Genomic DNA, 17,325 nt, shown 5'->3' on the forward strand with positions numbered 1-17,325 from the left:
CTGCCGACCAAGGTCGAGGCCATCACCACGTTCCCGCGTCCCCGTTCCATCAAGGCCCTCCAAGAGTTCCTCGGCATGGTGAATTTTTATCACTGATTCGTGCCCCGCGCTGCTCAGCTCATGCGGCCCCTTTACGAGGCCCTCCGGGGCAAGCCGGCCAAGCATGACATTGTTTGGTCCGCGGCCATGGACGCGGCCTTCGCCAGCGCCAAACGGGCCCTCGCCGACACAACGCTGCTGGCTCACCCGGTGCTCAACGCGCCCATCGCACTCACTACGGACGCCTCCAACTACGCGGTGGGCGCCGTCCATGAGCAATGGGTGGACGGGGTTTGGCAGCCACTCGCTTTTTTCAGCCGGCAACCCCGGCCGAACGAGTTAAACTACAGCACGTTCGACCGCGAGCTGCTCAGGCTATACCTGGCCGTTCGCCATTTCCGACACCTCCTGGAGGGCCGCCCGTTCACGGCTTTCGTCGACCACAAGCCGTTGGTCTACACAATGGCTAAGGTCACGGAGCCGTGGTCGGCCCGCCAGCAGCACCACCTCTCCGCCGTGTCGGAGTTCACCACGGACATCCAGCACGTCGCCGGCAAAGACAACGCCGTGGCCGATTGCCTTTCGCGGGCCAGCGCGAACGCGGTCCACCTCGGCGTGGACTTCGCGCTCATGGCGGCCGACCAGACCACCGATGCCTCGGTGCAGGCACTCCGCGTGGCGGACACAGGCCTCCGCCTGGCCGACATCCCCTTTGCGGGCACCGTCCTGCTCTGCGACGTCTCCCAGGGCCAGCCTCGCCCCATCGTGCCAGTTTCCTGGCAGCGCCGCATCTTCGCCTCCATCCACGGCCTTTCTCACCCGGGCCGGAAAGCTTCTCAGAAGCTGGTGTCGGCGCGTTTCGTCTGGCACGGCCTTCAACGAAACATCCGCGACTGGGCCAACGCCTGCACGGCCTGCCAGCGAGCCAAGGTCCACCGCCACATCCAGGCCCCGCTGGCACCTTTCGCCGTGCCTGAACGGCGTTTCGACCACGTCCACGTGGACCTGGTGGGTCCCCTGCCCACCTCGCGGGGGTTCACCCACCTGCTCACCATGGTGGACAGGACCACCAGGTGGCCGGAGGCCGTGCCCCTCACCTCCACCACCACCGCCGACGTGGCACAGGCGTTCATCGCCACCTGGGTCGCGCGCTTCAGCGCACCAGCGGACATCTCGTCCGACCGCGGCCCACAGTTCACATCTGAGCTTTGGGGCGCGGTCGCCCGTTCGTTGGGGGTCACGCTGCACCGCACCACGGCCTACCACCCCCAAGCCAATGGGTTGTGCGAGCGGTTTCACCGCTCCATGAAGGCTGCACTCATGGCCGGCCTTCAGGACAACGGTTGGGCCGACCGGCTGCCGTGGGTCCTTTTGGGCCTTCGCACGGCCCCCAAGGAAGACCTCCAGGCGTCCGCCGCCGAGCTCGTCTACGGCCAGCCGCTCCGCGTCCCGGGCGAATTCGTGCCCGATGCTACCAGTCCCTGGTCCGCCGCTCGCCAGCGCTCGGACCTCCAGGAGGCCGCCTGACGATTTGCCCCCGTGCCGACGTCCCGCCATGGTGGCCCCCAGTCCTACGTCCCCCCGGCGCTTCGCACAGCGGAGTACGTCTTTGTGCATCATGACGCGCACCGGGGGCCACTGCGGCCACCGTACGACGGGCCCTTCCGGGTCCTGCGACGGGGCGACAAGTCTTTCATCGTCGACTTCGGCGGCCGGCCGGACCGGATTTCTGTGGACCGCCTCAAACCGGCGCACATGGACGTCGACCGACCACCATGGTTGGCCCTTCCTCCGCGGCGAGGCCGCCCCCCGTCCACAGTTCCCCCCGCTCAACCACCCACCACCACGTCGGACCCCTCCCCACGACCCTCCAGGGGTCGCTTCGGCCGGGTCATCCGGACCCCCCTTAAATTGACCCTGCCGGTGCAGGTCGATTCTGGAGGGGCGTGTGTAGCGGTTACCGCTGGATGCACACAATCTCCTTGCACCGGCCAGAACACGGCCAGACGCGCCTCTCCCGGGCATGCCCGGACTCACTGTTCCTGGGCACGCCTGAACCTCCCGGGCACGCCCGGTCTCGTCTTTCCCGGGCATGCCCGCTCTCGCCTTTCCAGGGCTCGCCCAGAACGTCTGGGCATGCCCGCTATCGCCTTTTCAGGGCTCGCCCAGAGCGTCCGGGCATGCCCGCTCTCGCCTTTCCAGTGCTCGTCCAGAGCGTCCGGGCATGCCCGCTATCGCCTTTCCAGGGCTCGCCCAGAGCGTCCGGGCATGCCCGCTCTCGCCTTGCCAGGCCGCAGCCAAACACGCCCGGGCAGGTCCAGACTCGCCTTTCCAAGGCTCGCCCTTGATACCCGGGCATGCCCGGTATAGCTTTTGCCGGGCAAACTTCCCGACATAAATGTGTATATATATTGCTGCCCGATAAACGGGCTTTTCAGAGTACCCGAGTGTAATACATTTATTAAACCTACTCGGACGAATTTCCATCTTTGGTCGCGTCAATTCTTTCAACTCGCGTTGGAGCACAGTTCCTTCAACAGGGTTTTACTCCACCGAGTCCAGCCAATAGCTCGTGCTGCTTGCGTTGGTACACCTTGCGCTGGTACACCTCTGGTGATACGGATACCCTGCTCCAGGGGATCCAGAATGTTGTCATGTATCTGCTCTCCTCGTCTCGCTTGCATTGCCAAAAGGTGTCGCGCGCATCTACAGGTGTAGTACCTTTGCGCATCCGTACCTTTGGTATTTGTCCAAGACATCTTCGAGTGTTGGAATCAGTGTGCGAAATTAACGCCAGCCCGACAGCCCGTGGCTGGTAACTTTTGTGCCGGGCTGGTATCTTTATTGAGTTGCCAGCCCGGTGGTCTGGATAGATTTTGCCCTACACTTTCGTTTAAAATCGACTTTTTCTGTTGAAAATGCATGTTTCCCTCAAATTAATACTTTTTTCTGCGTTTGCAAATTGCTTTTGTTTAAATCCGGGGTCTGACATTCGACGCCATTTATATTGTCTTTCGTGGTATTTGATTGGATGTGCCATTCGAGCGAGAGCCAATGAGGATACGCCTTATATACGGTTCGCTGTATAGCACGAAACGAACTCCGTTGGTCAAACGGAACGGAGCTAAATTAACTAATATACGAAACGGAACTAATATGCCGCATACGGGAGATTTATGAATGACTATAGATGTAGTATACTTAATTCATATAGTTCCCACCAATAAGAAGATTTCAAAATGCTTTCCTTGGTGGTATGACAGCATACAAGTTACATTTCATGACACGCCATTCCGTTTCACGCACGAGGTCTGTTTCGTAGTTTGATATGACCGGAAATTGTGTATGTATCTGCTTCTTCTTCTTCACCGTCGAAGTCGGGAAACCCTGATCAGTCTCTGCAACAATGTGGCGATTTATACCGGGAGTTGACGATCCGGCAGAAAAGAAACGACAATTGGAAACAACAGCCGCTCAAAGGCAAGAAACAAAACAGGAATATGAGCAAAAGAGAGAACGGAAGTGCATCCCAGCATGGGTTACCCAGTTCCCTTGGGTACGCCATGACAAGTCACGCAAGAAGATGTCCCGCACACCATGTCAGAGTATGTTCGGTGTGTTAGATGCGAAAAAGGTGCAGAAAACCAAGTATGCAAAATATCTCGGTGGACCATTTCTCAGTGGGTGTGACAATTTTAAGAGGGAAGCTCCAGTGGTTCACGAGTCATCAGAAGGGCACCTGGAGGAGTGGATACCGATTCCATCTTTCAGGAGTCGACACACCTGAAAACTTCATTGTACAAGAACATGAACAAGTAATGATCCTGTTGTCAATGGCATGGCTGCCTTAGTATTATTGATAATACAAGTTCATTACCTTCTTGATACAAATGCTATTTTATTTTTTACAAATGAACAGAAAAACCAAAAAGATGGATTAATAATTTAATGGAGGACCTACTTGTTTCCAAATCAAAATTTACATATGCAATTGATGTGAAAAATAATAGTTTAACCTACATTTTCTGTATATACATGTATTTTAAAATTTTTTTTTTATGATCTGTGCAACAGAACTGCAAACTGTTGTCGAGTATTTTCTCTCATTTTTGTATTTTAAAGTATGCTTATGATAGCCATTTGTATTTAACAGTCGGAAAATCACAGATCTGCAGTGGCCCGAGGTGAATGACTCCTATCAGCCTGTGTGCCCCAACATCCTGGCAGTCATTGACCTGATATTGACACTGCCAGCCAGCTCGGCCGAATGTGAGCGAGGATTCTCACAAATGAAGATCATGAAGAACGATCTCAGGAACAGGCTCAAGTCAACAACAATGTCGGATTTGCTCTGCATCCAACTAGAATCTGCGGACATCACCGACTTTGAGCCGAAGCCAGCAATCGACTTCTGGAACAGCTGTTCCAAGAGAACGAGAAGGCCCAACTTCACCCGGAGCGGAGCAGGGGCCGGCTTGTTGCCAGAGCTGGTGCGGGATCAGGTCACGGAGGTAGATGCTGCTGCTGTTGCAGGTGGTGAACCTGAGGGAGCTGGTCTGCCGGAACCAATATCAGCAGCTGACAAACAGTCGGTTTATGAGTCCGGCCTTGACACTGACTGCGAAGACGTGGTTCTGGATGACATTAAGGACTTCCAGGCTGCCGTGGAAGATATGTAAAACTAACAAGAAATGTGATAGATCATAGACCGACTACTAGACCTCAAGTTTTTCTCAACTTTGTATTACTTTAACTCACCATCAAGTTATCAACTGTGACTGTCCTGCACATGTTGATCGATCTATGCACAAACCTTTTATAAAATTTCCTCACTTTTCTGACAATAAAACGTATTTGGTGTCATGAAAATATTATTCACTGGTGTTTTTTTATTTAATTATTCGAGAAGACCTATAGTTGCTATTAGGTTTTTCGGGAGTTTATTCCTGAACACTCCTAAAATGCACCAATTTGAGTCCTTATTTTCATCTCAGTTCTTCGGGCTGGTAACTTTTTCTTCGGGCTGGTAACTCTCAAAAGTTACCAGCCCAAATGGCTGGTAACTATATGCCCCAATTTCACACACTGGTTGGAATGATGCAGTGAGATCTTCGCTGTGCTTGGTTCAAAAACCTTGGATCTATGCAAATACTCATCTTCTCAGGCTTTTTCACAATGATCATGTTACTTATCCAGTCTGTCGGTTCTGACACAGGGACAATGCGACCACCTGCCTCATGTCTGTCCAGCTGTGTCTTCACGGCGGACTCCATGGCTATGGGTACATTGCGTGGTGCGCACTGTACTGGACGGATACTGGCATCCAGTTCAAAATGTACTTCTCCTGGACCTGACTGTATTGTCCCATTGAAAACATCGTTTGACGTCATCAGCTCGCCCGAATACAACTTCAGTCTCGTATCACTTGGTAAGAGTCGGGCATCAGGTGTTAGAGTCATCTTGTCTTTGCGGCTCATGACGTCACGTGTTGGCCCACGAATCAAGCTGCCATTGCTGTAACTTATTATGCAGTTGTCACGTGACAAACCATTACTCCCTCTTGACCTCACAGCACCGATGCACTCGTTTGTGTAAATGAAATTGCCGCTGTTATTGTCTTCCTCATCAGATTCAGTATTTTCCACCCTGTGTAGCTGCCCTGCTGTGGGCCTTCTCGTGCTCTTAAAGCATATACTGAAGGAGCTGTGGCTCCCACGTCGATCGAAAGAATGGACGCGACAAAAAGCTTGAATTCATCTGAGCTGCTTTATTCGAATCAAACACTCAGGCACTCTGGGAAAAACGTTTTACGGTCAGCAATATATATCTATTCCGCCAGGGGGTTTGCCCAGGCCTGGCGCCAGGGGGCGTGGCCCCGCGTCCCGGCTGCGGCCTGGCAAGTTGAGGGCGAGCCTGCCCGGGCGTCCCGACCGAGGCCTGGCAAGTCGAGCGCGGGCCTGCCCGGGCGTCCTGGACGAGCCCGGCCTGGTGATCGCTCCGCGTCCTTGATAGGTGCAAGGCGATTGTGTAACCCCAGCGGCAGCCGCTACACACGTCCCCCCAGAATCGACTTGCACCGGCAGGGTCAACTTGAGGGGGGTCCTGATGACCCGGCCGAAGCGACCCCTGGCGGGTCGTGGGAGGGGGTCCGGTGAGGTGGTGGGCGGTCGAGTGGGGGGCACCGTGGACGGGGGGCGGCCTCGCCGCGGCGGGAGGGCCACCCGTGGTGGGTGGTCGACGTCCACGTGCGCCGGCTTGAGGCGGTCCACTGCAATCCGGTCCGACCTGCCGCCGATGTCGATGACGAACGACTTGTCGTCCCGTCGCAGCACCCGGAAGGGCCCGTCGTACGGCGGCTGGAGTGGCCGCCGATGTGCGTCGTGACGCACAAAAACATACTCCGCGGTGCGGAGTGCTGGGGGGACGTAGGACTGGGGGTCACCGTGGTGGGATGTCGGCACGGGAGCAAACCGTCGGGCGGCCTCCTGGAGGTCCGAGCGCTGGCGAGCTGCGGACCAGGGGCTGGTAGCGTCGGGCACGAATTCGCCCGGGACGCGTAGCACCTGGCCATAGACCAGCTCGGCGGTGGATGCCTGGAGGTCCTCCTTGGGGGCCGTGCGAAGGCCCAAAAGGACCCACGGCAGCCGGTCGGCCCAACCGCCGTCGTGAAGGCCGGCCATGAGCGCGGCCTTCATGGAGCGGTGGAATCGCTCGCACAACCCGTTTGCTTGGGGGTGGTAGGCCGTAGTACGGTGGAGCTTGACCCCCAGGTTGCGGGCGACCGCGCCCCACAGCTCGGAGGTGAACTGTGGTCCGCGGTCTGACGAGATGTCCGCCGGTGCGCCGAAGCGGGCGACCCAGGTGGCGATGAAGGCCTGCGCCACGTCGGCGGTGGTGGTGGAGACGAGGGGAACGGCCTCCGGCCACCTGGTGGTCCTGTCCACCATGGTGAGCAGGTGTGTGAACCCTCGTGATGGGGGAAGGGGGCCCACCAGATCCACGTTGACGTGGTCGAAACGTCGTTCGGGCACGGTGAAAGGTGCCAGCGGGGCCTGGGTGTGTCGGTGGACCTTGGCCCGTTGGCAGGCGGTGCAGGCGCTGGTCCAATCGCGGACGTCCCGACGAAGGCCGTGCCAGACGAAACGCGCCGACACCAGCTTCTGGGAAGCTTTCCGGCCCGGGTGGGAAAGGCCGTGGAGGGAGGCGAAGATGCGGCGTTGCCAGGTGACGGGCACGATGGGGCGAGGCCGGCCTTGGGAGACGTCGCAGAGCAGGACAGTGTCCGCGCAGGGGATGTCGGCCAGGCGGAGGCCCGTGTCCGCCGCCCGGAGGGCTTGCACCGTGGTGTCGGTGGTTTGGTCCGCCGCCATAAGCGCAAAATCCACGCCCAGGTGGACCGCGTTCGCGCTGGCCCGGGAAAGACAGTCGGCCACGGCGTTGTTTTTGCCGGCGACGTGCCGGATGTCCGTGGTAAACTCCGACACGGCGGAGAGGTGGCGCTGTTGGCGGGCCGACCATGGCTCCGTGACCTTGGCCATGGCGTAAACCAACGGCTTGTGGTCGACGAACGCCGTGAAAGGTCGGCCCTCCAGGAGGTGGCGGAAATGGCGGACGGCCAGGTGTAGACCGAGGAGCTCCCGGTCAAACGTGCTGTATTTGAGCTCGTTCGGCCGGAGCTGCCGGCTGAAAAAAGCGAGTGGCTGCCAAACCCCGTTCACCCATTGCTCATGTACGGCGCCCACCGCGTAGTCGGAGGCATCCGTGGTGAGGGCGATGGGAGCGTTGAGCACCGGGTGAGCGAGCAGTGTTGCGTCGGCGAGGGCCCGCTTTGAGCTTTGGAAGGCCGCATCCATTGCTGCGGACCAGGCGATGTCGTGCTTGGCCGGCTTGCCCCGGAGGGCTTCGTAGAGGGGCCGCATGAGTTGAGCAGCGCGGGGCACGAAGCGGTGATAAAAATTCACCATTCCCAGGAATTCCTGCAGGGCCTTTATGGTGCGGGGACGCGGGAAAGTGGTGATGGCCTCGACCTTGGTTGGCAGCGGCACAGCCCCGTTCTTGGTGATGTGGTGGCCCAAAAAATCAACGGCCGTCGTGCCGAAGTGGCATTTGGCCGGGTTGACGATGAGGCCGTGCTCGCTGAGGCGCCCGAACAGTGTTCGGAGGTGGAGGAGGTGCTCGGCCCGGGACGTGCTGGCGACGAGGATGTCGTCCAGGTAAACGAAAAGGAACGGCAGGTCACGCAGCACGCCGTCCATCAAGCGCTGGAACGCCTGAGCCGCGTTCTTGAGACCAAACGGCATCCGCAAGAACTCGAATAAGCCGAACGGCGTGATGACTGCCGTTTTAGGGACGTCGGCCGCCCTGACAGGTACCTGGTGATATCCCCGTATGAGATCAATTTTCGAAAAAATGACCCGTCCCGCCAGACGGGCGGAGAAGTCTTGGATATGCGGGATCGGGTACCTGTCGGGTGTTGTAGCGTCATTAAGACGGCGGTAGTCGCCACACGGGCGCCATCCACCCCCCGGCTTTGGCACGATGTGCAGTGGCGAGGCCCACGCGCTATCGGAGCGCCGCACGATGCCGAGGTGCTCCAACGCGTCGAATTCGGCCTTCGCAACGGCAAGCTTGGCTGGGTCGAGGCGGCGGGCCCTGGCGTAGACCGGCGGGCCCGTGGTTGGTATGTGGTGCTCGATCCCATGCCGTACTGCGACGGCCGAAAACGTCGGCCGCGTGAGGGCCGGGAACTCCGCGAGCAGGCGAGCAAACTCGTTCGCCGCCGGGACGGCGCATGCCAGCTCGGTCGGCGCGGAGCTGCTCAATGTGCATACCAGGGAGCTGAAGGTTTCAGCGTTGATTAAACGACGCCGTTGGACGTCCACCAGCAGTCCGTGTGCGCAGAGGAAGTCGGCGCCTAGCAGAGCCATGGGCACGTTGGCGGTTACAAACGTCCAAGCAAAGCGTTGGCCGCCGAAGCAGAGGGTGACGTTGCGCGGGCCGAAGGTGCGGATAGTCGATCCGTTGGCCGCAACCAAGGAGGGGCCGCAAACCGCGGATTGCCTGTCCTGGTCAGAGGCGGGCATGACGCTCAGTTGGGCGCCGGTGTCGCACAGGAAGCGCCGTCCAGACGCTTTGTCCGTGATGAACAGTAAGTTGCCCGTGTGACTGTGGCCGGCGCTCATGGCAGGTAATGAACGCCGGCCTGGCCGTTTCCCGACCCGCCGAAGGTGCACGGGGGTCGGCATGTCCGGGCCTTCTGTCCGAACCTGGCATGATAGGAACACCACGCTTGGTCGGGTGGAGGCTTCGGACGTCGTGCTGGACGTGGTCGGCTCGGTATAGCGGCCGCCAATTGCGTCGGCAGTTCGGCCGTCGAACGCGCCGGGTGCTCGGGCGCCATGGATGGTGCATCAGGCGGCGGCGGGTCCCATGTCGCCGCTGCGATGCGCTGTCCCGCGGCGGAGATTTTGTCGGCTTCTCTGGCAAGGGCCCGGGGATCTGTGATCGTCGTGCTTGCCAGGGCGAGGCGTACCGGGTTAGGCAGCTGACGGAGGAACAGCTCCCGGAACAGGAATGCCGGAGAGTGCTCGCCGAGCAGCGAAAGCATGTAGTCCATTCGCTCGGAAGGGCGCGTGTCGCCGAGCTCGGGCAAATCGAGCAGGCGCCGTGCGCGTTCCGCCGCTGGGAGGGCGAAAGCATCGAGTAGAAGCTTCTTAATCGCGCCGTATTTGTCAGCAGCCGGCGGGTGCTCGAGGAGGCTCAAGGCGCGGGCCGCGGTGGCGGAACCAAGCGCCGCCACAACATGGTGGAAGCGGGTGTCGTCCGCGGTGATGCCTCGCAGGGCGAACTGAGAGTCCGCCTGAGCGAACCAAACAGCCGCGTGAGCCTCCCAGAAGGTAGGCAGTTTAAGCGTCACTGCCGTGTCCATGTCGGTAGGTCACCAATGAAGGAGCTGTGGCTCCCACGTCGATCGAAAGAATGGACGCGACAAAAAGCTTGAATTCATCTGAGCTGCTTTATTCGAATCAAACACTCAGGCACTCTGGGAAAAACGTTTTACGGTCAGCAATATATATCTATTCCGCCAGGGGGTTTGCCCAGGCCTGGCGCCAGGGGGCGTGGCCCCGCGTCCCGGCTGCGGCCTGGCAAGTTGAGGGCGAGCCTGCCCGGGCGTCCCGACCGAGGCCTGGCAAGTCGAGCGCGGGCCTGCCCGGGCGTCCTGGACGAGCCCGGCCTGGTGATCGCTCCGCGTCCTTGATAGGTGCAAGGCGATTGTGTAACCCCAGCGGCAGCCGCTACAATACCATGGTAAAGTGATTTGCTCTGCCACATGATCTGCATGTTTTACCATAGCTCGGACAGTGTTCTCTTCCTCGTCTGTGTGCATTACCACAGTATTTACATGTGTCACGGTTGTCCGCCCACGTGCTCTACGGTTGTCTAACTGTGACATTAACACTGTCGATCAACAGTCTTTCCTGCTCCATTGTTCTCATCCACACGTCCGTGAGCTCCTCCGCCCGACACGTCTCAATGGCCGCGTTTACAGGTAAATCACGTTACCCCAGGAGGCGACGCCGTTTACTCTCATAAGCAACGACGAGTACGATTTTGTCTCTCTTCAGCTCTTCTTTCAATAATCCATATTCACAAGATGCTGCTTTCTCTTTCAGGCGCGAAACAAGATTATCAATTTATTCTTCTTCTTCTTCCTTCTAACACCTGCCGAACACGTATCGTTCAAAAATCACATTTCTCCCCGGATTGAAGTTTGTCTCCAATTCAATTAGTAAAGACAACGTTTTTCTCCTGCTCGACTGTGACATTCAAGTTGTGCTTATAAACATGACGTCATTCGCTGCCCATCACCTTCTCAGAGTTGCAGCTTGCACTTCGTCTACCTTCTCATTAAGACCGGTTACCACTGCCATTAGTCTCCCTCACTCACAAGGGTAATGGTAATGGTAATGGCGGCGCCTGCACGTGGCGGACGAGACAAGCTCAGGAACTTAGCATCGGTTTTGTCTCATTTGGCTTCTTGGTCCTTTGTTCTGTTTCATCTCACATCATTGTGAGCTCTGATCCAGGCCTACGGACACGGAGCATCGATCCGTGCCTGCGGACACGGAGCATCGATCCGGGCCTGCGAACACGGAGCATCGATCCGGGCCTACGGACACGGAGCATCGATCCGGGCCTGCGGACACGGAGCATCGATCCGGGCCTGCGGACACGGAGCATCGATCCAGGCCTGCGGACACGGAGCATCGATCCGGGCCTGCAGACACGGAGCATCGATCCAGGCCTGCGGACACGGAGCATCGATCCAGGCTTGCGGACACAGAGCGTCGACTTGGCTTGTTGTGCTTCATTGCACGTCTTTCGGACCCCTGAGTTTGGGGGTTTCGTCCCCATTACGGTTACCTCTGCCATGACTCATTTTAACAAGCTGATGCCTATGATCATAAGACAGGGACACCGACGATCTCAGGTAATGGATCTCAAAACATTTAGACATTTGAAAGTGATGAGAGTAAAAGAAAAACATCAAATACAACGAACGCTCTTCTAACATTCCTACTTTGCTCCTCTCAAATATAAGATCCATCAATAACAAATTTGATGAAGTGCCCATTGTAGCTCAGAACCTTAAGGTGGATATATTAGCTCTCACACAAACCTGGCTTGAGGAACATACACCTGTAGAACCGTTTACTCTCCATTGTTTTTATATTTTCTCTAAAACCTCGGGTTGGACGACCTGGTGCAGGTGTTGCACTTGGATGCAAGATACCACTTGAAACCACGTGTTTTGCCAGTAAATACACCTGATAACTTTAAAATGGAAGCGTTATGGGTTATCATGCGACAACCAAGGTTACCTCGTGAAGTATCTTGTCTTATTATGTGTGTGTTGTATTACCCTCCTGCAAGTGGTAACACTGATGACTGTATAAATTATTTGATTTCAACAATTGATTTGTCACTGATACAATATCCAGGAGCTGGAGTTTCCATAGTCGGGATTTTAATGATCTGGACTTTACACTTTTTTTTTTCTTTTTTTTTTTTGTATACTGAATCGAGGCTCGTGAAAGCGCTAACATTTACTTCACAAACAAATCAACCAGACAAACAAAATATATAAAAAGAGGGAGCGGAAAACAAGATGGGGAGAGAAGGGGAAGCACACAAACACAACATTTGAGAGCAGGGAGATGTGTGGAAGGGAGAGGGCTTGGGGGGAGGAGGCGTGGGAAGGGGTGGGGGGGGGGTGGAGGGAGAAGTATAAAACACAAGGACACCAAGGACTTCCAGGACAGAAGTTGGTATTTCAAAAAAGTGGAATTGGGGTGAAATTAGCAGGGGTATAAAATATCAAGGTTTTGGATGGGGGAAGATAAGAGATGGTGGTGAACAGCTGTTTTAAAGACCTGGAGGGTGGAGTGGGATTGAAGAGAGTGAGGGAGTTTGTTCCAGAGGTGGGAGAAAAGAGGAATGAAGGAGTGAAGGTGAGCAGAGAGTCTTGATTTTGTCAGTGTGACCATAAGAGGGTTGCAGACAGATCTTGTGCGACCTGTAGGAATATTTGCGGGACAGAGCCCAGAGAGAGTTGGGGGGGGCAAGGCCAGAGAGGAGTCGGTAGAAGATGGAAAGACCACCAACCTGCCTGCGGTGAGTGAGTGAGAGGCCCTTGGAGTTAGCTTCATCGCAGGAGATTCCAATGATTCTGAATGCTTTGGTTTCAACAGCGTGAAGACGAGCTAGGTGTGAGGCAGGAGCACCAGCCCAGAGGGGAGAGCAGTATTCCATTGAGCTGCGGATGAAAGCCTTGTATGTGGTGAGGAGCTCAGTTGTGCCAAGGAAGGACTTCGCATGACGGAGGATGCCCATTCGGCGACTGGCTTTGGAGGCCAGATTTGAAATGTGGTTTTCCCAGGAAAGATCATGGCAGATAGTGAGACCCAAAAGCTTGAGTGACAGAACTTCTTGGAGAGGATTATTCAGAAAGTGGATGGGAGGGTTGTCCAGTCGGTCTTTTCGGAGAGACATCGTAAGAGTGTGAGATTTGGCAGGATTGAAAGACATGTTCCACTTGTTTGCCCAGTCTGTGATTTTGTCCAGGTCTGCAGAGAGTGAGGAGGCAGCAGACTGCCGATCTGAGGGATGAAGAATGGAGCGACAGAGAGTAGAGTCATCAGCAAAGAGATACAGAGGATTTTCAAGAGAGTCAGAGAGATCATTGATGAAGACCAGAAAAAGCACAGGGCCCAGAACACTGCCTTGTGGAACTCCAGCCTGAACAGGAAGAGGAGATGAGAGAAACCCATTCAGGGCTACACGTTGACTACGACTAGAGAGGAAGTCTGCCAGCCATGCGTGGAGATTTCCATGGATACCAAAAGAGGAGAGTTTGGTGAGCAGAGCGGGGTGCCAGACCGTATCGAAGGCACGTGATATGTCAAGGGAGACTGCTCTAATTTCCTGTTTGGCATTGAGGACCTCCATCCATTGTTGAGAAAGCAGAAGCAGCATGTCCAGAGTAGAGTGTCCAGGTCTGAAACCAAATTGATGATCAGAGATCAAGCCATTGGAGAAGAGGAAAGATTTCATATCTGAAGCAATGATGGATTCCATGACTTTGCTGATAATTGGGAGAAGGCTGATTGGTCTGTAGTTGCTGGGATCTGTTTTTGCACCTTTTTGTGCAAAGCGGAGATGTTGGCAGATTTCCAAGCAGATGGAAGATGACCTTGAGCAAAAGAGAGGGTGAAGAGAACAGAGAGAGGGAGTGAAAGAGCGGAAGAACAGGATTTTAGGACCCGTGGGCTGATGCCGTCAGGTCCAGTTGCAGAATCCGAGTCGAGGGTTGACAGAAACTTTTCCACCTTGTCAGGAGGAAAGGACACAGAGTCCAGGAGCAGCTGGGTACGACTGGGTACAGTGGGTACAGAGAGGGATGGGTTTGGGACACAAGATTTAGAGGCAAACACAGAGTTGAGGCATTCAGCTTTTTCACGTGCGGAGTCAGCCGTGTGGCCATTTGAGGTGAGGGAGGGGATGGAGGGGGAACAAACACCAGAAACAGATTTGACCAGACGCCACCAGGATTTGGAAGAGGGAGACAGATAAGAGAGTTCGGTCCTGAGAACGGAGAGATATTGTTTCCTGGCTCTCCTGAGGGTGGACACACACTTGTTTCGGGCTTTGTGAAAGGAAATGAGATTTCCTTCCGTTGGATTTGCTTTCCAGGAGACCAAAGCAAGTTGTTTCTGGGCAATAGCCTCACCACAAGATTCCATGTACCATGGACGGGAGGAAGGGTATGACAACGGAAGATGAGATGGGATAAATCTGTGCATGAGAGAGAGCAGTTTGCTTTGGAAGAATTCCCAGGAAGAATTTATGTCAGAGGCAGTAGAGATGGGAGACCAGTCCAGATGATTGATGGCTGCTTGAAGACCGTGCCAGTTGGCCTGAGTGAAATGCCAGACTCGTCGACGCTGTTGAGGCTCTCTGAGAATGGTCAGAGAGATGTCCACTTTAACAAGCACATGATCAGAAGAGCCGATTGGAGCAGAAGAAGAGCAGCAGACATTTTCAGGGAAGTTAGTCATAACCAAGTCCAGAAGAGAAGATGCTCCATTGACTGAAATCCGGGTCGGGAAATTGACAGATTGTGTCAGTCCCAGTGAGTCACAGAAGTCCTTTGCTGAAGAGCCATGGCTGGTGAGAGAGGTACCCCCACCCAGCCAACTGGCATGGTGACAGTTGAAATCACCACATATGAGGAAGAGAGAGTTGGGATGGGTAGATAGAAGTTGGTCCATATTCTCAGACAGTGAGATGTAGATGGAGTCATCACTGTTTGGTGGACGGTACAACACACATATGAACAAAAGGTGGGAGCGAAGGGGAAGCCGTAGCCAAAGGTATTCCTGGGGGTGAGGTGGAGAGAGGGCAGTGCAGGGCGAGTGAGGAAGAGAGTTTTTTTATAAAGATAGCAACCCCACCTCCAGGACGAGGCTCAGGTCTATCATACCGGAGGAGGGAGTAACCTGGGAGAGACACCAAGGAATCAGAGACATCATGAAGGAGGAAAGTTTCTGTAAAGCAGATCACGTCTGGTTTGTCAGAAGCAACCTGTATGGAGAGATCAGACAAGTTTGAGCGAAGGCCCCACATGTTTGAGGTCCATACTGTTAAGGAAGAGGAAGGGGGAGCATCGGATACAGAACAGGGGGGGGGGGGCGGTAGGGTAAGATGTGGAAGAGGAGGAAGAGGTAGGGAGAGCTGTTGAAGGTGTGTCGGAGATTACAGAATAGCTTGGAGAAAGGGAAGAATGGGGCAGACAAAAGGTTTGATGGTGATTGGGAGAGGCGCAGTGAGGTGTTATTTGATGAGGGGGAAGAGCGAGGCAGAAGGTTGAGGGAGATGAAGGTGAAAGTTGGAAGGGGGAAGAAGTGGGGAGGACGCTTTGAGGGGGAGGGGTGAGAGGGGAGTCTAGGAGGGGAGGAGCGAGGGAGAGTCTCGGAGGGGAGGGGTGTGGGGGTAGATTTGAAAGGAATGGGTGATTGGGAAGATTTGGAGGGGAGGGGCAAGGGGGAAGATTTGAAAGAGATGGGTGATGGGGATGATTTGGAGGGGAGGGGCAAGGGGGTAGATTTAGAGGGGAGGGGTGATGGAAAATGGGATTTTGGGGTGATGGGATTTTGAAAAATGTACGATTAATGGGAAACGAACATTTATTGCAAAATGAGTTTCTTGAGACATTCGAGTCAAAAATACGTTTGAGGACGCTGGAGGGAGGATGGAGTGCTGGAGAGTTTAAGGAATGAATGAAAGATGCACTATAAGAGATGGAATTTTTTTTTGGAATGAATGGATTTGGTGAGCAAGTCGAAAGCATCCTTTTATAGAAGAAGAAGAAAAAGGTGTTATAGAATATGACAGAATACAGGTCTTCAGGGTTCAGATGAGACATTTTTTAACAACGTGATCACAAACAACCTGGTCGAAGAACGAACGAACAAATAAGAACGAATAAACGAATAAGAACAGAAGGAATTTTTTTATTTTTTTTTTGAGATTTTAAAACAAGGAAGTATGGGATGAAAAGACCGTGAAAAACAGAGACCGGAAAATAATTGCAGCGTGATCGGAGAACCGCTGAGACAAAAACAAAGCCTCAAGCCAAGGTCGGACACGGTAGCCTAGTACTACACTTAGGCCTCAGAATACGCGATAAGAAAGACCGACGATTCTGTACACAGGTATGAAAAACCAACGCCAAGAATACTATTAAAGACACCCCAATAGGTACATACAAGACAAGTTTCGACAAAAACACAATTGTGAAAAGTTACTTAACTTCGAAAGCGAGCGCACATGGACAGCTTTGAAGAGACGAGACCTCCAATCTTGCACACACTTCTTCTTGTAAACGACCGTTTTGAACAAGTCGTTGCACAAACTACGGGAGGGATTAATATCCTGGATAAAATTGTCCCAAATTACCCCATTTGTATTCTCACATGCAGATTCTACCCCCATGGGAATGAATGATCACAATTGTGTTCTTTGGAGACCCTTAGACTGAGCTCCGCAGCATAATGTGGTAATAAAAATACAATACGTCCCCTTAAAGACAGTGGTTTGCGGAGTTTAGGTAGATGGAAAACGCAATTCACATGGGGGCAGGTATTTAAATCAATTGATCCAGGTACAAAATGTGACATTTTATGTGAAATAGTCAAAGAACAACTTGATCAGCATTTACCAACACAAGTTATCCGTTTTCATAAGACTGATAAACCATGGATAACTTCCAAAGTTAGGTCCATCATAAAATAAAGACAGTATGCATGGTGGTGGGTGGTTCGTGTGCAGCCACCCAGCTGCTGGTTGCATCATTTTTCCATGGGTGCGTCTGCCACTGATGCAATGCCTCTCTTTAAGCAAAATGGTTTTGGTAATGATAAATGATTTTGGTCCAAAATGAGGAAAAGTCCCATCCCGTAATTTAAATATGTGGATGATCTTCCCCTTGTTGAAAGTTGTAAAGAGACTCAACAGTCACAGATGCAGAAATCCTTACTTTCTTTTAAGAATTGGACATCTGATAATAACATGAAACTGAATGAGTTAAAATGTTACACGATGACAATTTCCTTCAGAAAGCAGCGAGTGCAACACCTAACACTCTTTATGAAGAACACACTTTTCTTTATAAATTTCTTCCTCACTCTCCCGACACTGCCCTCTCTCAACCTCTCCCCCAGGAGT

The sequence above is a fragment of the Myxine glutinosa genome, chromosome 1 (assembly GCF_964187855.1).
Source record: "Myxine glutinosa chromosome 1, kmMyxGlut1.1, whole genome shotgun sequence".
NCBI classification, from domain to species: Eukaryota; Metazoa; Chordata; class Myxini; order Myxiniformes; family Myxinidae; genus Myxine; species Myxine glutinosa.